General features: G+C 46.3%; 1 pseudogene across 1 annotated transcript; it reads left to right on the top strand.

Annotated features, from left to right (window-relative positions):
* Positions 1–19,086: 19,086 nt before the first annotated feature.
* LOC117071454 lies at positions 19,087–25,469 on the top strand (annotated as a pseudogene). Its single transcript, XR_004432305.1, has 2 exons — positions 19,087–20,125; positions 23,193–25,469. The product of XR_004432305.1 is annotated as an uncharacterized LOC117071454 (transcript).
* Positions 25,470–27,381: the final 1,912 nt, after the last annotated feature.

Here is a 27,381-nt window from a genome sequence, read left to right as displayed (position 1 = left end):
GAGGTCAGGGTTTGCAGTCGGTTGACCATCATCTCCAGGAACCAACTTTCTAGCCTCTACCTGGATTCTCTCCCGTTCCTCCGTTGTGAACAGAATGCGGAGGAGCTGTTGGCAGTCATCCCAGGTGGGCTGATGAGTGAACATGACACTATCTAGAAGGGCTGTTAGGTCCTTGGGGTTATCAGAGAACCGGGCATTCTGAGTCTTCCAGTTGTACAGGTCACTGGTAGAGAATGGCCAGTACTGGAGTCTAGGGTTACCTGTGTCATCGGGGGGTCCTATTTCCCTTAAGGGGAGCGCTACAGTGGAATCGGGAACTCGCGGAGTTGCCTCACGCTGGACACGCCTGCGCGTTCGCCCTGCCGGCCCTCCCGAGCCATGTTCACTTTCAGTTTCTCCTGGCGCCGCGGCCGCTTCTTGGCCCTCATGGCTTCCTGGGAGTGCGGCCTGTTGGGCTTGGGCATAGGGTCCGGGAGGGGGAGGTTAAGGCGGGGGTTCCAAGGATGCGAGGTCCTGGCTGTCAGGCAACACAGGGGGCAAGGGGGCAGTTGGAGTTTTTGGTCTTTTGGTGGTCCCAGTTGGTTGCGCGACTAGGGTTTTACAGGGTTCAGAGGTCAGCAGAAAGGGAGCTAGCCACGGGGGCGGATTTTCCACCAGATCTTGCCAGACTAAAATGCAGGGGATCTGATCTGGGTGTCCCGAACGACCTGGCAGGAAAACCCTTGATTTTACCTGGAGGATAATGGGGAGGCAAAAAGTTCCCTCGGCTGGCCAGCCTACGCCTAAGGTGGGCCACTCAGAGCGGCAGAGGGTTATTAATTTTCCCTTTTTAAGTTCTTTTTTTTTTTTTCTTTTTCTTTTTCTTTTTTTTATTATACTTTAAGTTCTAGGGTACATGTGCATAACGTGCAGGTTTGTTACATATGTATACTTATGCCATGTTGGTGTGCTGCACCCATCAACTCGTCAGCACCCATCAATTCATCATTTATATCATGTATAACTCCCCAATGCAATCCCTCCCTCCTCCCCCCTCCCCATGATAGGCCCCAGTGTGTGATGTTCCCCTTCCCCAGTCCAAGTGATCTCATTGTTCAGTTCCCACCTATGAATGAGAACATGCGGTGTTTGGTTTCTCTTCTTGTGATAGTTTGCTAAGAATGATGGTTTCCAGCTGCATCCATGTCCCTACAAAGGACACAAACTCATCCTTTTTGATGGCTGCATAGTATTCCATGGTGTATATATGCCACATTTTCTTAATCCAGTCTGTCACAGATGGACATTTGGGTTGATTCCAAGTCTTTGCTATTGTGAATAGTGCTGCAATAAACATACGTGTGCATGTGTCTTTGTAGTAGAGTAATTTATAATCCTTTGGGTATATACCCAGTAGTGGGATGGCTGGGTCATATGGTACATCTAGTTCTAGATCCTTGAGGAATCGCCATACTGTTTTCCATAATGGTTGAACTAGTTTACAATCCCACCAACAGTGTAAAAGTGTTCCTATTTCTCCACATCCTCTCCAACACCTGTTGTTTCCTGACTTCTTAATGATTGCCATTCTGACTGGTGTGAGATGGTATCTCATTGTGGTTTTGATTTGCATTTCTCTGATGGCGAGTGATGATGAGCATTTTTTCATGTGTCTGTTGGCTCTATGGATGTCTTCTTTTGAGAAATGTCTGTTCATATCCTTTCCCCACTTTTTGATGGGGTTGTTTGTTTTTTTCTTGTATATTTGTTTGCGTTCTTTGTAGATTCTGGATATTAGCCCTTTGTCAGATGGGTAGGTTGCAAAAATTTTCTCCCATTCTGTAGGTTGCCTGTTCACTCTGATGGTAGTTTCTTTTGCTGTGCAAAAGCTCTTTAGTTTAATGAGATCCCATTTGTCAATTTTGGCTTTTGCTGCCGTTGCTTTTGGTGTTTTAGACATGAAGTCCTTGCCCATGCCTATGTCCTGAATGGTACTACCTAGATTTTCTTCTAGGGTTTTTATGGTATTAGGTCTAACATTTAAGTCTCTAATCCATCTTGAATTAATCTTCGTATAAAGGGTGAGGAAAGGATCCAGTTTCAGCTTTCTACTTATGGCTAGCCAATTTTCCCAGCACCATTTATTAAATAGGGAATCCTTTCCCCATTTCTTGTTTCTCTCAGGTTTATCAAAGATCAGATGGCTGTAGATGTGTGGTATTATTTCTGAGGACTCTGTTCTGTTCCATTGTTCTATATCTCTGTTGTGGTACCAGTACCATGCTGTTTTGGTTACTATAGCCTTGTAGTATAGTTTGAAGTCAGGTAGCGTGACGCCTCCAGCTTTGTCCTTTTGACTTAGGATTGTCTTGGCAATGCGGGCTCTTTTTTGGTTCCATATGAACTTTAAAGCAGCTTTTTCCAATTCTGTGAAGAAAGTCATTGGTAGCTTGATGGGGATGGCATTGAATCTATAAATCACCTTGGGCAGTATGGCCATTTTCACGATATTGATTCTTCCTATCCATGAGCATGGTATGTTCTTCCGTTTGTTTGTGTCCTCTTTGATTTCACTGAGCAGTGGTTTGTAGTTCTCCTTGAAGAGGTCCTTTACATCTCTTGTAAGCTGGATTCCTAGGTATTTTATTCTCTTTGAAGCAATTGTGAATGGAAGTTCACTCCTGATTTGGCTCTCTGCTTGTCTGTTACTGGTGTATAAGAATGCTTGTGATTTTTGCACATTAATTTTGTATCCTGAGACTTTGCTGAAGTTGCTTATCAGCTTAAGGAGATTTTGGGCTGAGACAATGGGGTTTTCTAAATATACAATCATGTCATCTGCAAACAGGGACAATTTGACTTCTTCTTTTCCTAACTGGATACCCTTGATTTCTTTCTCTTGCCTGATTGCCCTAGCCAGAACTTCCAACACTATGTTGAATAGGAGTGGTGAGAGAGGGCATCCCTGTCTTGTGCCAGTTTTCAAAGGGAATTTTTCCAGTTTTTGCCCATTCAGTATGATATTAGCTGTGGGTTTGTCATAAATAGCTCTTATTATTTTGAGGTATGTTCCATCAATACCGAATTTATTGAGCGTTTTTAGCATAAAGGGCTGTTGAATTTTGTCAAAAGCCTTTTCTGCATCTATTGAGATAATCATGTGGTTCTTGTCTTTGGTTCTGTTTATATGCTGGATTACGTTTATTGATTTGCGAATGTTGAACCAGCCTTGCATCCCAGGGATGAAGCCCACTTGATCATGGTGGATAAGCTTTTTGATGTGCTGCTGAATCCGGTTTGCCAGTATTTTATTGAGAATTTTTGCATCGATGTTCATCAGGGATATTGGTCTAAAATTCTCTTTTTGTTGTGTCTCTGCCAGGCTTTGGTATCAGGATGATGTTGGCCTCATAAAAAGAGTTAGGGAGGATTCCCTCTTTTTCTATTGATTGGAATAGTTTCAGAAGGAATGGTACCAGCTCCTCCTTGTACCTCTGGTAGAATTCAGCTGTGAATCCATCTGGTCCTGGACTTTTTTTGGTGGGTAGGCTATTAATTGTTGCCTCAATTTCAGAGCCTGCTATTGGTCTATTCAGGGATTCAACTTCTTCCTGTTTAGTCTTGGGAGAGTGTAAGTGTCCAGGAAATTATCCATTTCTTCTAGATTTTCTAGTTGATTTGCATAGAGGCATTTATAGTATTCTCTGATGGTTGTTTGTATTTCTGTGGGGTCAGTGGTGATATCCCCTTTATCATTTTTTATTGCGTCTATCTGATTCCTCTCTCTTTTCTTCTTGATTAGTCTTGCTAATGGTCTGTCAATTTTGTTGATCTTTTCAAAAAACCAACTCCTGGATTCATTGATTTTTTTGGAGGGTTTTTTGTGTCTCTATCTTCTTCAGTTCTGCTCTGATCTTAGTTATTTCTTGCCTTCTGCTAGCTTTTGAATGTGTTTGCTCTTGCCTCTCTAGTTCTTTTTTGTGATGTTAGAGTGTCAATTTTAGATCTTTCCTGCTTTCTCTTGTGGGCATTTAGTGCTATAAATTTCCCTCTACACACTGCTTTAAATGTGTCCCAGAGATTCTGGTATGTTGTATCTTTGTTCTCATTGGTTTCAAAGAACATCTTTATTTCTGCTTTCATTTCGTGATGTACCCAGTAGTCATTCAGGAGCAGGTTGTTCAGTTTCCATGTAGTTGAGCGGTTTTGATTGAGTTTCTTAGTCCTGAGTTCTAGTTTGATTGCACTGTGGTCTGAGAGACAGTTTGTTATAATTTCTGTTCTTTGACATTTGCTGAGGAGTGCTTTACTTCCATTATGTGGTCAATTTTGGAATAAGTGCGATGTGGTGCTGGAGAAGAATGTATATTCTGTTGATTTGGGGTGGAGAGTTCTATAGATGTCTATTAGGTCCGCTTGGTGCAGAGATGAGTTCAATTCCTGGATATCCTTGTTAACTTTCTGTCTCGTTGATCTGTCTAATGTTGACAGTGGAGTGTTGAAGTCTCCCATTATTATTGTATGGGAGTCTAAGTCTCTTTGTAAGTCTCTAAGGACTTGCTTTATGAATCTGGGTGCTCCTGTATTGGGTGCATATATATTTAGGAGAGTTAGCTCTTCCTGTTGAATTGATCCCTTTACCATTATGTAATGGCCTTCTTTGTCTCTTTTGATCTTTGATGGTTTAAAGTCTGTTTTATCAGAGACTAGGATTGCAACCCCTGCTTTTTTTTGTTCTCCATTTGCTTGGTAGATCTTCCTCCATCCCTTTATTTTGAGCCTATGTATGTCTCTGCATGTGAGATGGGTCTCCTGAATACAACAGACTGATGGGTCTTGACTCTTTATCCAGTTTGCCAGTCTGTGTCTTTTAATTGTAGCATTTAGTCCATTGACATTTAAGGTTAATATTGTTATGTGTGAACTTGATCCTGTCATTATGATATTAACTGGTTATTTTGCTCGTTAGTTGATGCAGTTTCTTCCTAGCCTCGATGGTCTTTACATTTTGGCATGTTTTTGCAATGGCTGGTACCGGTTGTTCCTTTCCATGTTTAGGGCTTCCTTCAGGGTCTCTTGTAAGGCAGGCCTGGTGGTGACAAAATCTCTAAGCATTTGCTTATCTGTAAAGGATTTTATTTCTCCTTCACTGATGAAACTTAGTTTGGCTGGATATGAAATTCTGGGTTGAAAATTCTTTTCTTTAAGAACGTTGAATATTGGCCCCCACTCTCTTCTGGCTTGGAGAGTTTCTACCGAGAGATCTGCTGTTAGTCTGATGGGCTTCCCTTTGTGGGTAACCTGACCTTTCTCTCTGGCTGCCCTTAAGATTTTTTCCTTCATTTCAACTTTGGTGAATCTGGCAATTATGTGTCTTGGAGTTGCTCTTCTGGAGGAGTATCTTTGTGGCGTTCTCTGTATTTCCTGAATTTGAATGTTGGCCTGCCCTACTAGGTTGGGGAAGTTCTCCTGGATGATACCCTGCAGAGTGTTTTCCAACTTGGTTCCATTTTCCCCCTCACTTTCAGGCACCCCAATCAGACGTAGATTTGGTCTTTTAACATAATCCCATACTTCTTGCAGGCTTTGTTCATTTCTTTTTCTTCTTTTTTCTTTTGGTTTCTCTTCTCGCTTCATTTCATTCATTTGATCCTCAATCGCTGATACTCTTTCTTCCAGTTGATCGAGTCGGTTACTGAAGCTTGTGCATTTGTCACGTATTTCTCGTGTCATGGTTTTCATCTCTGTCATTTCGTTTATGATCTTCTCTGCATTAATTAGTCTAGCTGTCAATTCTTCCACTCTTTTTTCAAGATTTTTAGTTTCTTTGCGCTGGGTACGTAATTCCTCCTTTAGCTCTGAGAAGTTTGATGGACTGAAGCCTTCTTCTCTCATCTCGTCAAAGTCATTCTCTGACCAGCTTTGATCCGTTGCTGGCGATGGGCTGCGCTCCTTTGCAGGGGGAGATGCGCTCTTATTTTTTGAATTTCCAGCTTTTCTGCCCTGCTTCTTCCCCATCTTTGTGGTTTTATCTGTCTCTGGTCTTTGATGATGGTGACGTACTGATGGGGTTTTGGTATAGGTGTCCTTCCTGTTTGCTAGTTTTCCGTCTGACAGTCAGAAGGACTGTCTGTTGGTCTGTTGGAGATTGCTTGAGGTCCACTCCAGACCCTGTTTGCCTGGGTATCAGCAGCAGAGGTTGCCGAAGATAGAATATTGCTGAACAGCGAGTGTACCTGTCTGATTCTTCCTTTGGAAGTTTCCTTTCAGGGGTGACTCCACCCTGTGAGGTGTGGGGTGTCAGACTGCCCCTAGTGGGGGATGTCTCCCAGCTAGGCTACTCAGGGGTCAGGGACCCACCTGAGCAGGCAGTCTGTCCATTCTCAGATCTCAACCTCCGCGTTGGGAGATCCACGGCTCTCCCCAAAGCTGTCAGACAGAGTCGTTCGCGTCTGCACCGGCCCCCGCTGCTTCCCCTATTGGACTTCAGCTGTGGGCTGTCCCCAGAGGTGGAGTCTACAGAGACAGGCAGGCTTCCTTGAGCTGCTGTGAGCTCCACCCAGTTCGAGCTTCCCAGCGGCTTTGTTTACCTACTTAAGCCTCAGCAATGGCGGGCACCCCTCCCCCAGCCTCACTGCTGCCTTGTGGATAGATCGCCACAGATTGCTGAGTTAGTAGTGAGGGAGGCTCCATGGGCGTGGGACCCTCCCGGCCAGGTGTGGGATATATTCTCCTGGTGTGCCTGTTTCCTTAAAGTGCAGTATTGGGGTGGGAGTTACCCGATTTTCCGGGTGTTGTGTGTCTCAGTTCCCCTGGCTAGGAAAACGGATTTCCTTCCCCCTTGCGCTTCCAGGTGAGGCGATGCCTCGCCCTGTTTCAGCTCTCGCTGGTCAGGCTGCAGCAGCTGACCAGCACCGATTGTCCGGCACTCCCTAGTGAGATGACCCCAGTACCTCAGTTGAAAATGCAGAAATCACCGGTCTTCTGTGTCGCTCACACTGGGAGTTGGAGACTGGAGCTGTTCCTATTCGGCCATCTTGCTCCCCCCCCCCCCTTTTTAAGTTCTATACTGAGATCATGTCCCCTTGCTCTCACATCTTTAAAATTATTGACAAGGAGAGAAAGTGGTGTGGTCTGGGAGTTGCCCATTCTGAGGAAGTCCTGTTGATAGAAGATGGGTGGTAAGGGATATTAGTGCCTGGTACAGGACTGGCTCCGAAGCTCCTGTAAATCAAGGTAAATTAGTAAGGGGTGAGCAACAGATAACTTCCAACAACCAAGATATGTTGATCGCTAGCGCATCTTGGGCTTAGGACCCAACCAGAAGCAGATGGGCCACAGAATACAGAGCCCCAGATGAGTACCAGAGGACGTCTCCCACCGGCCTCCACTGACTGTCCTATAGCGCGTCCGCCAGGACTAGATCAGTCTCATATACAGACCCCGCGGGATTATTCAGAGGCAGAGAGACAACATATAAACAGAGCCGGCTTACTCACTTTTGCGATGACCCGTTGGCCTGGGGTCTGGTGGGCTTAGGGGCAATCCCGGACGAGCCCCCAAGATGTAATGCCCAGACCCGCGATGACCCGAAAGCAACCACCAGAGTCCAGAGACAAAGCCAAGTGGCAGGGATCGCTTTATTTCGAGTTCGAAATCGGTTCCCTCCAGCTAGGTATCCGATCCTAGGGAGAGACCCCGAGCTCGGTGTTCAGCTGTCTTTTATAGCCAGACACAAACAAGTTACAGCAAGTTACAGAGTCACTGGGGATTTTTACAGTTGTAGGTTTACAATTGGCTGACATTTAAAGTTAAACATTAGTTAGTTGTTCATTGGTTCCCACCCTTTGATCAAACCACAAACGGTCGCTTGCCCTGCTAGGGACTTTCCAGATAACCTTGTTGTTTTAGCATTAACGGGAGTTTCCTGACATTTCTGACCTCTGATATTCAGTATTTTTCCACTCCTCAATAGCGGTGTGCAAATGGACTAATACAGCACATATTCATTTTTATATCTATATTGAGTTATCATTTAACTTGTTTTTCAAAATTATCTTTTAACATGCATTTTTCTCTTTCTTATTATCTTCTTTTGCTAAAGCCTGTTTTCCAGTAGCTTCCTAAGAAAGGGTGCACAGGAGGCCCATTTTCTGAGCCCCTCCTTATCTGACAATGTTTTTGTTTGACCCTCACCTTTGATTAATAATGTGACTGGATGTTGAACTTGTGAAAGGAAAATAAAAACTTAGGACCCCAATTCAGTATGCCAAAAGGAAAAAAGAAAAAGAAGCTGAAAGCTGAGTCATGCAAGAAACTGCCTTTCCTTTTGCTCCTAAGTAGATGGCTACAGATAAAAGGTTAAATATCTCCACAGGTAGCTACTCTGTGTTTACCTTATCTTATGTAAAGTGCCCATTTACTGAGCAGGAGACAGATATGTAATTGACTATTCCCTAGCTGCTCTTTTCCCCTTGCAACATGTGGATTACCATACTCTTCCTCTATCCCCTCCAGAGAGGAATTGTTCCATGTCTGTTTCCCCCATTTAAATATTGAAGCACTCGCTATCATCTTTGGAGAAAGGGACAGATCATAGACTGTTTCTATGATTCTGTGTCCTTTTCTTCCATGCATGTCCTTAACCTTGGCAAAATATACTTCTAAATGGATTGAAACCTGTCTCAGATACTTTTTGGTTCACTAACTCTAGGATGGGAAATATTTCTCCTCAGAACTTTGAAGGCATTGTCCCCTCATCTTCTAGCACTCAGCATGGCCATTGATATTTGATGGCATTTTAAATTCCAATATGTTTATTAACGGGACCAGTTTTTTCTCACTAGAAGTTATACATAAAATACTTAAAATAGTCCCTGGAATTTAATGAACTGAATTAATGTTAGCTATCACTATTATTGAACTATTTTTTTCTCTGACATTCTTTAATATTTTAATTTTTTTTTCTAAAAGGCAGGGTCTCACTCTTTTGCCCTGGCTGGAGGGCAGTGGTGCAATCCTAGCTCACTGCAGCTTCGAATTCCTGGGCCTAAGTGATCCTCCTATCTCAGCCTCCTGAGTATCTGGGGCAACAGGCATGTGCAACTATGGCTGCCTAATTTTTTAATTTTTTGTAGAGATGTGATCTCGCTATATTGCCCAGGCTGGTCTCAAATTCCTGGCCTCAAGCAATCTTTCTAGATTATAGAACTTCTTGACTTCCACAACTGCATGAGTCAATCCTTTATAATAAATCTATATCCATCTGTATATGTCTTATGTCTGTCTCTCTACCTATCAATCTATCCATCCATCCATCCATCCATCTATTTTATTGTTTCTGTTTTTCTGGAGAACCCTGACTAATACAAAAGGTGAACCCAACTTCTTACTGAGGATTCTCAAGCCTCAGCCTCTTGAAGTGCTGAGATTACAGGCATGAGCCACTGCATTCAGTCTCTGATTGCCATTGACAATGATGTGCTCTAGTGTGAGTCTCTTTTACCCACTGTGCTGAGTATTCACTGGCCCTTTCAACTTGGAAACGTGTGTCCTTTGGCTTTGCCAAAATATCTGTAGCATTGATTGCCTGATTTCTCTCCCTCTGATCAGGGCCTCTGCAGCGTCTGACTCCAGGGCACTGTTCACCCCATATTCTATGAATGGCATCCTCTGGAGTTGTGCTGTTGCACGTGCACCTTTTATTTATTTATGTTGAAACACACTGGAGTCAGATGCCAGACTGCCTTGATCCTCTAATTATCTGATCTCTTTCTTCCTGTTTTCCATCTTTTTGTCTTTTCATTCTACTCTCCTCAACTCTTGGTTGAGGAATTTTTCATTCTGCTCATGCCTTAAAAAAATCTAAGAGCTTTTTTTTTGTTCCCTTTTTAAAAACATTCCATTGTTGTTTGATGTGTGGGCTCTCCTGTTTTCTTTCTGAGCATATTATATCTCATTTTTGAAGGTTGTATTTTCTCCCTTGTTTTAATTTTCTGCAGATACTTTTTTTTTTTTTTTTTTTTTTTTTTTTTACTTTTCCCAATTAGTTTCTTTCTGACTTTCTTCCTCAATCTCTCCTGAACCATTGTTTCTTTTTAAGATCAGAGCAGATTCTTAGGAACTTTTCAAACTGTATATGGGTGGGATTGTCACCTAGAGTGCTTTTTTTGGAGAGTAATTGGATGGTGTGATAATTAGTTTTATGTGTCAATTTGACAGGTTCTTAGGGTGTCCAGTTAATTGGTTAAACATTATTTCTGGGTGTGCCTAAGAGGATGTTTCCTGATGAGATTAGCGTTTTAATGGATGGACTAAATAAAGCAAGCTGCCCTCCTCAGTGTGGGCGGGCACCGTACCCTTGAAGGCCTGAATAGAACAGAAAGGCAGGAGAATTTGCTCTCTTGGCCTGAACACTTGAGCTGGAACGTTGGTCTTCTCTTCTCTGTGAACTAGGACTTACACCATCTGCTCTCCTGGGTCTCCAGTTTAAAGGTGGTAGATCATGGGACTTCTCGGTCTCCATAATTACATGAGCCAATTCTTTATAACAAATCTATATCCATCAGTCTATGTGTTCTGTCTATCTACCTGTCAGTCTGTTGACCAATCCAGCCATCCATCTGTCATCTATCTATCTTACTGGTTCTGTTTCTCTGGAGAACCCTGCCTAGCAAAAATGATGAGCCCAACTTCTTGTTGGGGATCCCCAGATATCAGCGGGCAGAGTATCTCCTTCTGGCACCTTCAGTTTCTCCAGAAATGAACCTTTCCATTTCCATCCTAAGGGATTGCGAGGGCTGTGGACTTGCCAGGAGGGAAGGGAGCAGAGGCCCCCGCAGTTCACAATGTAGTGTTTCCCTTAAACACAGCCCCACTTTCAGCTGGGATCCCACCCTTTCCTCCCCTGTGCTTTGTGTCCTCAAGACTGGACAGGTGTGGTTTCACCACACAATCATCTGGGGTCTCCTGAGGGAGGTGGGAGGAGGGGTGTGGTCTGCTTGAGCAGGTGAGGGAAATGGATTGGGGTGCTAGCTGGTAACCGTATACCGACTTTCATTTGTAGAGGCAGGGTCTCACTCTGTTGCCCAAGTTAGAGTGTAGAGGCATGATAACAGCTCACTGCAGCCTCAAACTCCTAGGCTCAAGCAGTCTACCTGCCTCAGCCTCCTAAGTGGCTGGGACTACAGGCGCGCACAACCATGCCCAGCTAATTTATTGTTTGTAGAGATGGGGGTCTCCTATGTTGACCAGATTGGTCTTGAACTCCTGGGCTCAAGTGATCCTCCTGCCTCAGCCTCCCAAAGTGTTGGGATTGCAGGTGTGAGCCCCTGTGCCCAGCCAGTATACTGACTTTCAGTCAACCTCATGCTTTCAGTGCCAGTTCTTCTTGGTGCCTGATGTTTGCAAACCCAGGATTTATTGGAGAGTCTCTGTTCTCGATGCCCACCCTGCCCCTCCACTCTCCCACACCCCCTTCACCTTTACCATACACTGTCCTCAACTCTTCTGAGGCTGCTCCCAAGTGTTGGGTGCTTTGATCCTGTCTGCCATTGCCTGAGGTCATGTTCTCTCCATCCCTGTGAGTTAACAGCTTTTATTTTGTTCATTCCCTTACTGTCATTTTCATAGAGTTAAAGAGGTAGGGAGGAGATAGAGGCGGGAAGTTATTCTATCACATTTGTCCAGAGTCCGCCCTGTTTTGGGGCATCAGTGGGTGGAGCTGGGAAGCCATGGTGGCTGCTGAGATTTGGAAGTACAAGACCAGGAGGAAGGAAGGAGGATGCTTAGGGATGGGGCTCAGGTATGGGGTTCAGGTAGCCCATGCGTGGTGAGGAAAGGGAACAAATGAGGAGAGTGTGGTAGATGGTAGTGTGTCCTGTTTATTTTGATGGTGGGTCAAAAGAAGGAGGTGAGGAATGGGTGGAGAGGATTTAGCCCCACTTTGAATGCAGGGCAAGGGGAAACCAGCATCTCGGATGTGCCTCAGTTTGTGCAGGGCTAAGTGGGACCCAGAACAGGAGGGGCAGACTTGGACAGGAGGACAGTGAGCTCAACTGGGGACCTCTGGAGTTTGCAGTGAATATGCAGGGTCCTGGGTATGACGCTTGGGTTGTTTATCTGGCCTAGGGGAAGTGACCAGCAGGCACATGCCTCCAATCCAGCCAGGCCGCAGGTGTTAAAAATCTCTGTAGTCACATTTTCTGGCTTCTCTGAACAGCCCCTGTAGGTGCTCACACATGTACACATGCATGCATATATATATACACACACACATATATGTGTATACATTTATATACATATATTTAGATATATTTATGTATATAAATGTATTTATATGTTTTTATATTTAAATATATTTATATATATTTATATATCATATATGTATGCACACACATGCACACAGATGTACACACATATGCACATATACATATGTACACACACACCCTGCAACTCAGACCTTTCCTTTCAGAGCTACCCCTGACGGAGACTTCCTTGCCATGTTAAAAATGAGCATCTCTTTTAGAGTAGTGTAATAGAACGTGGCACTTCTTGATAAAAATAGAATTCTTTGACTTCTGCCCAGGCTGCCTGGTAGGCAGGCTCAGAGCCTCGTTCTTTCTCAGCTTTCCATGTTATTAATTTTTAGTGCCAAAAGACAGCTTTGCTGCTCCAGGCCTCCAGCCAAGCTCTACTAGGTTGGAAGTCCCTTCTCAGCCTAATTCCCATTAGCACAAAGCTTGGAGAAGCCCCTTCCTCACTCTGATCCCGCTGCCTGGAACTGGCAGATCCGCTCCTCACCCAGCAGCCAAGACCCATGCTTCTGGTTTAGAAGGGTCCGTCCTGACAGCTCTCTCCGCTGGGCAGCCCAGGGCTCCTCTGAACACAGGACCCTGCCAATTTGTGACTCATGGCGGCACCAGATAGACACAGCTTCACCCAGCGATCTGCCGGCACTGCTGTCTCTTCCTCCAGTCCTGGGCTTCTTCATGTCTAAACCACGTGGAGAACTAGAGAACTAGGATCAGCTCTTTTGGAGATAAAAGTCACCTTCCAGCCCGGAGGCAGTGGCGTAGTCTCAGCCCGGCTCTGGAGACAGGGAGAGAAGGCTGCCATGCCCGCCAGCCCCATCCAGCCCCAGCTGGCAGCAGTGTGAAATGGTGCTTGCTAAAATGAGCCTGCTGTTGGCCTGGATGTGTGTTTCCCAACAATTCAGAGACCTAGAGAATGGGAAAGGCAAACATTGTATTCCCACTTCCCTCGCAAAAAGAGAACAGTGCCGCAGCCACAGGCAAGGCGCAGCCACAGGCAAGGCGCAGCCACAGGCAAGGCGCAGCCACAGGCAAGGCGGGTTAGAAAACCTGTTTGCGGCCGGGCGCGGTGGCTCAAGCCTGTAATCCCAGCACTTTGGGAGGCCGAGACGGGCGGATCACGAGGTCAGGAGATCGAGACCATCCTGGCTAATATGGTGAAACCCCGTCTCTACTAAAAATACAAAAAAACTAGCCGGGCGAGGTGGCGGGCGCCTGTAGTCCCAGCTACTGGGGAGGCTGAGGCAGGAGAATGGCGTAAACCCGGGAGGCGGAGCTTGCAGTGAGCCGAGATCTGGCCACTGCACTCCAGTCCGGGTGACAGAGCGAGACTCCGCCTCAAAAAAAAAAAAAAAAAAAAAAAAAAAAAAAAAAAAAAAAAAAAAAACCTGTTTGCTGGCAGATGATTGTCTGTAACTTGCCTCCTTAGTTCTTCCAACACTCTCTTCTTCCCCCTCCTCCCCTCCCATGGTCCAACCCTGAGGGTCCCACGAGCAGCTGGGAGGCCTCTGATGTTATCTCAGAGCTCCTGATCTGCTGACATTTGAAAATCTTCTGGCTATAAGTTGCTCATTTAGCAGCCGCTGTTCTGCAGGCCTGAATCCTCCTAAACGAGACCCTACACAGAAAAGTACAGAGTAAACAGTCATCACGTGAGTCCCCCCAGCCAGAGATAGCCTTTGGGTACATTTTGCAATATTTTGTTTTGTTTGCTCTCAGCCTGGACTTGCCCCCCCTTTTTAGCACAGTCGAGTTCTACTACGTGTACTTAAAAAAATTCCTTGTTCTTTTTGTTCGGCATTACATCCTAAGCATTTCCCTGCATCATCCAACCTCTATGGGATGTCATTTTTCACACACACACAGTGTCCTCTGGTGTGGTTGTATGACACGTCACTTAACTATTCCACACCCAAAGCCTCCCCTTTTCCAAACTCTTCCCTGGGATCTCCTGAAGGTAACAGCAAGATCAGAGCAGCGCTGGATGGATCCTACTCCTAGTCCCCTGTCTGGGAACGACCCTGAACCTTAACAGGGATGTTAGCTTCCTAGGGCTGCTGTAACAAATCCCACAAACTGAGTGCCTGCAAACATTGTCTGATAGTTCTGGAGGTCAGAGGTGCGGAATGAGTTTTACTAGGCTGAAACCAAGGTAGGGCCGTCCTCTCTCCTGAGGCTCTAGGAGAGAATCTGCTTCCTGGCCTTTTCTAGCTTGGAGAGCTACATTCCTTGGCCCATGGTCCCCCTTCCTCCTCTTCAAGGCCAGCAGCGTAGCATCCTCAGATCTCCCTCTGCTTTCATCTTCACGTTGCCTTTCCTTTTCTGCAGTCAGATGTCCCTCTGTCCCTCTTATAAGGACACTTGTGTGATGACTTTTAGGGCCTATGTCAGCGATCCAGGATCATCTATAGGTCTAGAACTTAATATGTTTTTTAGATGTGGTCTCACTCTATCACCCAGCTTGGAGTACCGTAGCACCATTTCGGTTCACTGCAACCTCTGCCTCCTGGGTTCAAGCGATTCTCCTGCCTCAGCCTCCCAAGTAACTGAGATTACAGGTGTGCACCACCACCTCCAGCTACCTTTTTGTATTTTTAGTAGAGACAGGGTTTTGCCGTGTAGGCCAGGCTGGTCTCGAACTGCTGACCTCAGGTGATCTGCCTCGGCCTCCCAAAGCGCTGGGATTACAGGCATGAGCCACCGTGCCTGGCCTCAAGATCTATAACTTAATCTTAAGCAGTGTCTGCAAAGTTTATTTTGCCACATGAAGTAACACTTATAGGTTCCAGAGACAAAGACCTGGCTAGATCTGTGGGGACATCATGCAGCAGACCACACCAACCCAGGGGTCTAACCCTGAACCTTGAGGCTAGCGAATGTGCCCTTGGCCCCTCTCTGCTCCATCCCCTGATGTTTACTTGTGGAGTACCCGTGCTGAATGCTCGGCTAGATTTCCTTCTGAGTGCAAGAAGAATGTGACTGCTGTTTCAGCTTGCAAATCTCACAGTGAATTTCTCTTGGGCCCCTGGTAACCTGCAGCTATACAGGAAAGGAAATTCTGGAAAACGTATTTCTAGCTTAGCTAAATTGACCCGGCACAAATCCACACAAAAGCACAGACCTCTGTGTTTTTAGATTAAGAAATGGAGTAGCTTCTGGGCTGAGATATTCTCCCACTCTTCATTCAGACACCCTTCCTCTCAGATGGTCTCTGAGGCCTCCCACAAAAAGTCCCTGTGGCCTCAGCAGCTGGATCTGATTGCTGTTGGCTCACTTCTTCTCAGGAGCTTTACTGTGGTTGAGATGATTTGTTATTCTATACTCGTTTAAAGTTACGTTATTCTTTTTTTTTTTTTTTTGAGACAGAGTCTCGCTCTGTCGCCCAGGCTGGAGTGCAATGGCACGATCTAGGTAGGCTCACTGCAAGCTCCACCTCCCCGATTCACGCCATTCTCCTGCCTCAGCCTCCCAAGTAGCTGGGACTACAGGCACCTGCCACCATGCCCAGCTAATTTTTTTGTATTTTTAGTAGAGACAGGGTTTCACTGTGTTAGCCAGCATGGTCTCCATCTCCTGACCTCGTGATCTGTCCTCCTCGGCCTCCCAAAGTGCTGGGATTACAGGCATTATCAGGAGAACCCACTCCCAATGTTTAACGTGGGTTCTTTACTATTTCCTAAGTGTCTCGGCTGGGTTGAGAAATAAAGGGAAAGAGCACAAGAGAAAGAAATTCAAAGCTGGGTGTCCGCAGGAGACAGCACATGTCGGCAGGAGCCGTGATGTTCCCCGAGCTGTAAAACCAGCAAGTTTTATTAGCGATTTTCAAAAGGGGAGGGAGTGCACGAATAGGGTATGGGTCAGAGATCACATACTTCACAAGGTAATAAAATATCACAAAGCAAATGGAGGCAGGGTGAGATCACAGGACCACCAGATGAGGTGAAATTAAAATTGCTAATGAAGTTTCGGCATGCATTGTCCTTGATAACATCTTATCAGGAAACGGTTTGAGAGCAGATAACCTCTGACCAAAATTTATTAGTCAGGAATTTTCCTCCACCTAATAAGCCTGGGAGCGCTACAGAGACTGGGACTTATTTCATCCCTTGGGCTTTGACCATAAAAGACGGAATGCCTTAAAAGGGGCTGTCTATAAGCCTACCTTCAGGGCGCATTCTCTTTCTCAGGGCTGTTCCTTGCTGAGAAGAAGAATTCAGCGATACTTCTCCTATTTGCTTTTGAAAGAGGAGAAATATAGCTCTGTTCCGTCCGGCTCACCAGCAGCCAGTTCAAAGTTACCTCTCTTGTTACCTGAACATCGCTGTTACCCTGTTCTTTTTTTTTAAGATGCCCAGATTTCATATTGTTCAAACACACATGCTCTACAAACGATTTGTGCAGTTAACACAATCATCACAGGGTCTTGAGGTGACATTCATCCTCCTCAGCTTACAAAGAAGATGACAGGATTAAGAGGTTAAAGTAAAGACAGGCATAGGAAATCACAAGGATATTCATTGGGGAAGTGATAGGTGTCCATGATATCTTCACAATTTATGTTCAGAGATTACAGTAAAGACAGGTGTAAGAAATTATGAAAGTATTAATTTGGCCTCCGTTCGGGGTCCTTGACTTTCCGCAACAGGCGTGAGCCACCGCGTCTGGTCACATTATTCTTATATACAAAACAAATACTCATCTGGGGAAAGATATCATTAGCCATTTTCCTGTTTCTGCCAGATGCACAACAGGTGGAGGTGACTGAATGCGAAAGTGGAAGTCATGATGGGGGATCACTAGTGCTGTCCGGTGAAATCAATCACAAAGGTGATTTTCCACTTTTACTGAAGAAGCATGCTATTCTGCAATAAACTCCCTAACAAATGTGGCTTTTCAAGGTCCTTAGGACTATTACCTTTCAATATTACTGGGAAGTTCTTTGCTCTTAGCAGACTGCGAAACTCAACTCTGTGATGACAAGATACGGAATAAATGCATATTAACTGAAATTCTAGGCTCATACCTATGTGAGCTTTTCTCTCTCTAACAAGATGTCAGGGCCGGTTCAGGGAGTTCATCTCCAGCCACCTGTGCTAATCATTGCCCATCCTTTCCAAGTATCTAATGACACTCCCAACCGAGGTCTCTATAATTTCCAGCCAAAAATGAGTTACAACATATGGAACATCTAATTTTCTGTTTCCATTCTAGTTATTTTATTCTTATGAGCTTGTGGGCTCCATCTACCCAGCCTCTGGGCAAATGCTCATCTGACTTCCATAGACACACAGCAAGCAGACTACACAAAGAAGAAGAGGGAGAATATTTACCAGCCATGGAACATCTGCTGTGTGCTTATATCTCATATGCATTGTCTCTAATTATCAAAAGAAGGTATTATTATTATTATTCCCCATTTACTGATGACAAACTGAAGATCAGGTTGGTTAAATATTTGTCCAACATTAACTTAGCATTTGGGCATCATAGTTGGATTAAAACTCCGGCCTGCTCATCTCCAAAAACACCCTAAGCCTTACTACACTCATGGGACATGGTTGCAGCTGCAGATTCTAAAAGGAAAATTAAAACTTGGGAACCCAATTCACTATGCCAAATAGGCAAAAAAAAAAAAAAAAAAAAAAAAAGCTGAAAGCTGAGTCATGCAAGAAGCTGCCGTTCCTTTTGCTCCTAAGTAGATCGCTACAGATAAAAGGTTAAATAGCTCCACAGGTAGCTTCTCTATGTTCACCTTATCTTACGTAAACTGCTGATTGCTGAGCATGAGACAAATACATAATTGACTATCCCCTACCTGCTCCTTTTCCTTTGTAACATGTGGATTCAGTCATGTGACCATATCCTGCCTTTCTCCCCTCCAGCTTGCTTTTCCATTTTAAATATCAAAGCCCTCAAAATCATCTTTGAAGAAAGGCACAGACTAGAGACTGTTGCTGGAATTTCGTGTTTTTTTTTTTTTTTTTTTTTACTTCCAGGCATGTCCTTAACCTTGGCACAACAAATCTGTAAATCGATTGAGACCTGTCTCAGATACTTTTTGGTTTACAAGATGGAGGCTGAAATTAAAGAGAAAGATCCTCACTCAATTCACAGAGGAGCAGAGTGGGAAAAGGACTTAGTGATGATGCCCTGAACACAGGAGAAAACTGAAGCACAGAGAGTGGATGGCCAAGTCCAAGGTCACACAGCCAAGTCCATCCGAGCAGCACAGGATCCAGGTTTCCTGCCCCAGTGCTCTTTTTGCAGCCGGTTCCACCTGTTTTCATACTATCTCAGTTCACCTTCCAGCTACATGCCTGCAATCAGAAACAGGAAGTCTGAGAGCGTGTGTGGAGCCAAAGAGGGGACAACAGTGGTGTGGTCAGTTTCATGCCTTGTGATTATTTATTTTCTCTCTTTCTTTTTGGACTTTAATCTTAAGTGGACAGCAATTTGAAGTAGTACCAGCACCTTGTTGGATTGTGCTGTTTGCGGGGGGGTGACACAGAGTGTTTTAAAAGGCAGAGCAGGTTAAGAACTTTTCATAAAGAATCAATTGAGAAAAAAATAAAATAGAAACAAAATGTCCCACATTTGGGCTGAGCACCAAACAATGGTTTTTTTTTTTGAGACTGAGTCTTACTCTGTCACTCAGGCTAGAGTGCAGTGGCACGATCTCGGCTCACTGCAGCCTTCGCCTCCTGGGTTCAAGTGATTCTTCTGCCTCAGCCTCCCAAGTAGCTGGGATTACAGGTATACACCACCACACCAGGCTAATTTTTGTATTTTTAGTAGAGACGGCATTTCACCATGTTGGTCAGGCTGGTCTTGAACTCCTGACCAAGCGGTCCACCTGCTTCGGCCACCCATAGTGTGGGGATTACAGGCATGAGTCATGGCACCTGGCCTCAAACCAGCTTTTTAATTGCATTCAGAAGTGCACCAACTAGGCACAGACCTCTGGCATGGGGACAGAATGGGAGGTTCTTGGTGTCTGGCCTGGTCTTGCAGAAATCAGGGAGTTGCAGGGACCAGGCAGCCGCTGTGCATCAGATAGGAGTTTCAGCAGCAGGCAAAAGACAGCCTGCTACTGTAGCTGAAATAAGAAGCACTTATTTTTATCCCTGAACAGAAGCTTCCAGCACTGGTTCATCAGGTCAGGGCACTGAGCTGGCATCCCCATTTATACAGTTTTCCTTTCCTTCACCTTTGTAAGATGCCTGGCACAGCTCTGAGCATCAAATATCTGTGCCGTGTGGGAGCACACGAGGGGACAAGTGGGGAACAGGGTCTCCTCCATCCTCTGTCCCCAGGCTGGCTTCTCTTGTGGTAGAAGGACCCCCACAGCACCAGGCCTCACAGCTACACTGCTGGTAAACTGCAGGTGCTGTCAAGGCTTCCTGCCTTTGTATACTGCCTTCCTATATGAAATGTTCCTTGGCAGTTGGACGGCTGTTTGCTTACCGCACGCACCGCCCTGCTGCCTCTTGGTTGCACCGGTGAGCTATTGCTCCATGACAAGCCACACGAAATGTAGCGAGCAGTTACTGTTGCCCGCATGTCTCAAGTCAGCTGAGTGTTTCTGCCTATCAGGGCCTGGCTTGGCCCACCTTGGCTGGGCTTGCTGTGGTGTCTAGGGTCAGCTAGACAGTTCAGCAGGGGACCAGCTGCTCTAGAAGAGCCTGGACAGGATGAATTGGTTCTCCTTCCATGTGCATCTTGCATCCCTCCAGCCAAGGATTTGAACCAAGGTCTCATCTGACTCCAAATGCACCAAGAGGATGGAGCCCAGAGTGACACAGAGGAAGAGGTCCCTGGATGGATGCATGGGGAAGGTAAGGCCCGGAGAGCTGATGTGCTTGAGATCACCAGGCTCTTCTGACCGTGGGGGACCTTCTCCTATGATGGTCCTGCTCATCCAGACCCAGCAGGCAATTTCCCCAAAAGCCGCTTACGGTGAACACACCTGATAGCAATAACTTAAGCATCCCCTAAGAATGACCCTTGTGGCAGGTGCAGGTGAATGTGGTTTGGAGTTCTGAGCTAATGAATCTGGGCGTGGCCAACCTGGAGATTCATTCCCATTCCTTATCTATGACGAACATCTGAGCTCCTGTCCGGTCCTGTGCAACACAGACAGTACAGGGGATCAAGGCCCCTTGTTTTAGGTTAGGTAAATGTTGCCAGGTGGAGACTGTTGGGGGCGGGTGCTAAGTGAAGATGCTATATACGCTGCATGCGTTTTGCAAGTTGTGTGGCTCTCCTGCCCAGCCTACCACTGCTAGATGCTCTCCCCTGCATGTAAGCCCCAGTAAAACTCCGTGTCTCCTTCACCAGGCCTGGGTCCCTTCTTCAGCTTCTCGAACCTGCTGCCATCCCCATTGGAGAAGATAGGGGTTCGGCATAACAGCAGTCACCGGCTAGGGAAAGGCATGGCATTTGGAGCTCCCTACATGGGCTTGACTCTAACATGGAGGGAAAGAAAATAGACACTGGGCCGGGCATGGTGGCTCATGCCTGTGATCCCAGCCCTTTGGGAGGCAGAGGCGGGGGGATCACAAGGTCAGGAGATCGAGACCATCCTGGCTAACATGGTGAAACCCCGTCTCTATTAAAAATAAAAAAATTAGCCAGGCATGGTGGCGGGCACCTGTAGTCCCAGCTACTCGGGAGGCTGAGGCGGGAGAATGGCGTGAACCCGGGAGGCGGAGCTTGCCGTGAACCGAGATCGCGCCACTTCACTCCAGCCTGGGAGACAGAGCAAGACTCCGTCTCAAAAAAAAAAAAAAAACAAAACAAAACAATAAAAAAGAGAAAAAAGAAAATAGATTCTGCCCTGCTCAATAAAGCCCTCACTGGGCCTCCCATCCTGGACTGTGGACAAAGCATATTTTTTTCCTATGAGGTCTTTACAAGTGGGTTCATGTCACTGCACATGGGTTCTTATCTGGGGTTGGTAGATTCAACTCAATTCCACAGGTTTACTGGGTGTTGCCTCCCATGCTTGGGGCCAGGAGGATGCAGGGATATGGGGTTACCACCATGCCCACTCTTCTTATGATCACAGCATGTCATTGCACCCCGTTGGGGCCTGGCACCCTGCTCTGGCACTTTGCCTCTATCATCTCCTTTAACCTCTGAGCACTGTGAGGAAGGCATTACTACTATCCCTAGAATACAGACAGGAAAATTGAGTTGGATCGAGGCTCAGAGAGGTTAAGTCACTTACCCAAGGTCACAAAGCTAGAGAGTGGCAGGCCAGCATCCAAGGCCAGAAACACGAGCTCCCTCTGATCCAAATGGTGACTCTATATTTGATCAGTGCTCAGAGAACTCTCTAAAGATCTTTATCAACTGTCATCTCTTCATTGCCCAGGCCCAGATGGGGAGCCACTTGGCTGAGGTCCCACTGAGATGTAGGGGCAGGACCCGGATGTGAGGTGGAATGCCTGGTTATGCTGTTCTACCCTCCACCAGTCACTCCTGACTGGGTATGGACACTTAGTGTGCCCCATCCTGTGTGCAACGCAGTGTGGGAAGGGGATCAAGGACCTTGGCTAATCCCAGGCATTTCCCCAGAATGTCCCAGGTGTGGACTCCTTGGGAGGTACTGCGAGGCAGGCTGGTGTCCCACAGGCCTTGGTTCCATCCCAGCTGTGCTGTGCTAAAGCTGAAACTCTTTGGGCAGCTTGCTTCACCTCCTGAGCCTTCTTTTTCTGAACTGTTAAATGGGATGATTCGACCTCTGCTTGGGTTTTGGTGAAGATTAAACGAGATACTAGCTGTAAACCATTTCATCCAGGGTCTGGTATAGAGGAAGCACGCACATGATAAATGAAAGCTCTATTGAGTATGATGATCGATCTCCCCAGGTGTCATTGGGATCTCACAGCAGGAACAGTGCCTAACTCATAACTGATGCCCAGTAAACATCGGGTGGATGCAATGTCCAATGAGACGGGTATTCATGTTCAGTTTTACAGAGAAGGCGATAGAGGCCAGAAAAGGAAGGAAGTGCCCAGGTCAACCAACTAGTAAGAGGCAGAGTTGAAATTTGAACAGGGTTCTGGCTGGCTGCAGCTCCACTGCTCCACTACTGCCCTGTCTGAGAGCCACAGGCACTGTGTAGTCAGGCAGGCAGGGAGCTGGCTTCTTGCTGTCCTGCTGGATCCTGCCCTGGTGTGGCCCTCCCTGGAACCAGGGGTGGGGCTGGAGGGCAGGGAGAGAGATCTCCTGGGAAATGTACCATCTGCACAAAGGCCATCTGCTGGGCACTCTGCTGAACGCTCTCTGCAAACACCACTTCCTGCCTGCCTCCCTGGGGGCTCGAAGCTCAGGAGGGGGTGAGGGCCCTGTCTGCGCGTGGTGAGGCCCCTGCTGGGTATTGTACCACAGCTTCGTCGTACTCAGGGTGGCCAGTGGAGGCCCTTCCCGGACTCCAGCTCTGGTCACAAGCCCAACCCCTCCTTGCTCCTGTCTGGGCTCACCTGGAATCTCCTGCCTCACTCTATGGCCAGAGACCCCTTTGGAAGCTGAGGTCACCCCTACTACTCATGCCCCTCATTTGGAAATTTCCATAATCTACCTCTTGTTAATGATTCCATCCCATCTGTAATGCTTTTCTATTTCTCGGAATTTTTCCCGATAGGCTATAACTGCTGCAAAGATAGAGAATTGCAATGATTAATATGCATTTCTGTATTTCCAAAAAGTTACCAGAATATCAAACGCATGATTTTGTCTATAGTTTTGATTAGATTCAAGCTATTTTCTGTTGATTAGATTCAACATAAAATTTTTTTATTTGTAATTTTTGTGGGTGCAGAGTGATGTGTTTATGGGGTACCTGAGATGTTAGAATGAAGCTATTAAATGTGAGTGTGAAAGTTCACCTTTTTACAGATCATGGAAATTACAAGTGACATCCTGAAGTATGACCACAAATGTTTCAAATTAAGCCTTCCTGCTAAGTTTCCAGAGGTGTGTGGCTTGGACGAAGTGTTTCCAGAGTGGACCCTGGTCTACTGAGTGTCCTGCCTGTTGCTGGCTCTTTGCAGCAGTCCATTGACCAATGCTGTCTACAGCTTGAGAGCCTCTGCAGGCCAGGGCTGCTCTTTGCACCATCCTACGTTACTATTCAATCTGCATAGCAGCCTGAAAAACAGGCCTGCTTTTCTCTCATTTACACATATGTGAAGAAGACACAGCAAGTGAGAAAACGTGACCGAAAGCCATCCGCAGGGCCAAACCCGACTTCCATGATGTGATCTGGCTACAGTTTGGAGCCCACATATTTCAATAGTTATCCCCAGGCCTGACACGTCAAAGAGGCTCCAGAAATGTTTGCTGAGTGAGTGATGAATCAGCAATTTCTGATTTTCTCCTAAATTCAGAGAATAAGTGGCTTGTCTGCAGTCAACCAGGGCGTCCCTGACAGTGGTACAAGTAAAGCCCAGATCTCTGCATCTGTGGTTCAAGGCCTTTTGTACTACACACCACTGTCTCTTTGTCATCATTAAAAACAGGGCTCAAGGGACATGTTTTCTAGCCTCAGTTCCCCATCTACAAAATGGGCCTCATGGAATGGAATATCTCTGCTTCACTCCAGCATCAACAAGCGGGGAATTCCAAAGGATTCAATTAAACTTCTTTCCATGGGCATGTTCTAAGCAGCCTCTTTGTTCCAGAAGCTGCCCTCAGCCAGAGTTGGATAAGCAATCCTCACTCTCCAGCCTCCTTTGGATAGGGATGAAGACCCCACTGGGGTCGGAAGTACAGAGGCAGACAGGTGTATGGAGTCACCTGTGAATTGATTCAAGTGAGCCAGGAAAGCAGCAAAGAAAAGAGAAACCTGAGTGACGATGTAGTGGAGGAACAGGGTTGGAAAGAGGCTGCTGGCTGTCTGGCTTCGCAGCTCTGGCTTCCTAATCAGCCTCGCTCTTGTCTCTGGTGTTCTCTGGCTCTTGTCCACCTGTCTGTGTTTCTCTTTGCCAGCTGTTGACTAATCTCTGTTGCAGCTGAGCTAGAATTCTGGTGTTTATAAGCCCGTAACTAGCTTAAGCACTAGTTGATAACTTTGGAGTTAGTGGATGACCACAGGGCTGGGCTACTAAGCTTTTTCAGTTGAAAAATAAATAAATAAACAAACACCACACCCAGCACTTTTTGTATTTCTAGTAGAGACAGAGTTTCACGTGTTAGCCAGGATGGACTCGATCTCCTGACCTTGTGATCCACCCACCTCGGCCTCCCAAAGTGCTGGGATTACAGGCGTGAGCCACCGCGCCCAGCCACCTTTGTCCTGTTTTCTACAGATTGGAAGCAATGCACAGGTCATACCTACATTCAAGGACCGTGCAAAGGATAAACTGCAGGAGGTGAAGAACTTGGGAGCTATTTTAGAAGCTGCCTTCCACACTTTACAATCTACTTTGCAGCTACACTGAGCTCTTAGCAACTCCCTGGGCCTGCTGAGCACCTCTTGCCTTTCTGCCTTTGCATATGCTGTTCCCTCTGCCTGGAATTCCATCTCTTCTGCCTTTGCCCACCTCCTCCTAAGGCCTCTGCTTAGATGCAATTTCTTTGGGCTCTTATTAGCAGCATCCAAATCTGTGCTGGTTTATTCTAATGCTTACTCTGCATCATAATTTTTCTGTTTACTTGTTAATCCCCTCCCACTCCTGCCAGTACCTAAAGTAAAATCTACACAGGGCTTGGCACATTGTGGATGCTCAATGAAGATGTGTTAAATGAGTGAATGATGGAATGAAATGAGCCCCAGCTTGGAACCCAGGGCTGTAATTTCCAGTTCTGGTCCCTGTCCGCTGCCCAGGGGCTAAGGGCTCATCTCTCCCAGGAGTCCCTGTATCATCTCAGTAACTAGACCAGTACCCAGTACCATATCGACTTCCCCGACTTTGAAGTAATTTTCACATGCAATTCTCAGGTGCACTTCCCTAGAACCTCTCTCGCTGTTCTTTGCCTTCCTCCTCTCCCTGCCTTGTATCTCCGTGGTCCTGCCAAAAATCGGAAGCTCATTATTAAACCAGGAGCTGTCTTACATTATCCCAGAGACTATAGATGTTAAATATTTGCTTCTATCTCAGCTGAGGACTGACATAGTAAAGGCTCCTTGAGATGTTAGCCGTCAAGGAGGGGAATAAAAGTTTTTCATCTGCATGAGTAATTGTTTCCTGTTTTATCCAGAGAGACAACAGATTTACATCCCAGACACATTCACACTGGGCCAAGAGCAGCTGCCATTGCAGATTCGAGTCACGTCCTTTTTTTCCCTCCTTCTCCTTCTTGGAGTTACAACAGAAGCTGGGGAGGTGAGAGTGCAGGTGAGAGAGGAGGGGGGCTCTGGAACATGTAGCCTGTGAGGAGGGAAATCAGGGTGGTGCTTGGGTGGAGGTGGGAGCTGGGCCAGGGTCTTGGCTGGTCAGGAAGGCTGGTGAAGCGCGTACTGGGGAGGCAGAGGGCCTGCTTTCCTTCCTCTTTCCTTCACACCCACCTCAACCCACTGTCAAGTCCTATCAGCTCTGAAATAGATCCTGCCTCCAGCGCCTTCTCACCTCTCTCTCCCCCGTTCCAGTCCGTGCCACCTCATCTCTTACTGGGACTTTCACAACAGCCTCCCGAGCGGTCTTGGCTTCTGCTCTCAAATCGTGCAGTGCCTTCTCTGCGGAGCCACAAGACAGATCTTTTTAATCTGCTCTCCTTGTTTTCTCACAGTCCTTGGAATGAAACCTTGGCCTGCAGCCCTGTGTGACCTGCTGCCTATTCTTACCTCCTAACCTCATCTAAGATCCCCCTCCCCTCCTCATACCGGCCTTTCTGTTTCTCAAACACTCCAGGCTTGTTCTGCTCTTGGACCTTCATGCTGTCTTTCTGTCTCCTGGGAGTCTGTGCCCCCTTTGCCAGGTCATGCAGCTGGCTCTCTGCCTAAATACCCTCTTCCGAGGGGTCTTCCTTGGCCCTGTGGTCTGAATGGTACCCTCCGCCATCCCTCCAGCCCATTACAGTGCCATAACACTTTTATTGCCATCTAGAGTAACATCAGTTGGTTTTGTTCATCATCTGCCACCCCACTAGAAAGGACATGGATGAAGCAGGGAGGCACGTGCCTGTCTCATTCACCTCTGGATCTGCTGTGTCCGGGACCATGCCGGCACAAAGTGGGAGCCCGAGAAATATTTATTGAAGAAATGAAAGGTGACAGAAAGCAGAAGGAGGGAGACTCCAAGAAGAGGTAAATTTGGTATCTTAGCAAGTGGGTGACTGCCACTGTCTGGGGGAAAGCTGATATACGAGGACTTGACAATAACGACAGCAGTAAACATCGCTATTTTGTTTTGAGATGAATTTTAGTTTCTGAAATTGTCCAAAGCACTTTTATCAATAGAAACTTGTTACACCTCCCTCCAACAGGGAGAATCAACACAGGAAGCTGCCCCCTCAAACACTGAAGGCTCCTGGAGTTATTCACAGTGCTGGGAAACAACCAGAGGAGGAGGAGGAGGACACAGGGAGAGGACATTTTTTAAAAAATCCCAAACAAAACTAAACTCTGTACATGTATATCTCGAGTGAGTAAATGTGTAACATTCAGCAAACTCCTACACTTGCCAGGTTTTATGGCTTCATGGAGGCATATAAAATGTGCTTCACAAAGCTAGGAGTCTGCACAGAATATAGGGTTCTGATTCCTATTTTATTTATTTATTTATTTTTGTAGAGATAGGATCCCACTATATCGCACAGGCTGGTCTCAAACTCCTGAGCTCAAGCGATCCTTCTGCCTTGGCCTCCCAAGGTGCTGAGACTATGGGTGTGAGCGACCACTCCCAGCCTGATTTATATTTTATCAAGAGGCAAAGATGGAGTGCACAGCTGAGCAATCTCTTGCATTTCTGGACCTTGAGCATCAGGTAGCTTAGGGAGGGTGAAAACTCAGAAGAAAGCTCGGAATTGAGACCTTTGATTTTTGCCCAGAGAGTCCAGCTAACACACTTTATAACCCAGAAGGCCTTACAAATATTTCAGAGAAGAGGCAGCATTTTTGCACTGGATAAACAAAGGTACGATAATT

Source organism: Trachypithecus francoisi, unplaced genomic scaffold, assembly GCF_009764315.1.
Source record: "Trachypithecus francoisi isolate TF-2019V2 unplaced genomic scaffold, Tfra_2.0 Lachesis_group3, whole genome shotgun sequence".
In the NCBI taxonomy this organism is placed as follows: domain Eukaryota; kingdom Metazoa; phylum Chordata; class Mammalia; order Primates; family Cercopithecidae; genus Trachypithecus; species Trachypithecus francoisi.
Note: the sequence above shows the minus strand (reverse complement) of the source record. Positions and strands in the feature narration are given on the sequence as shown.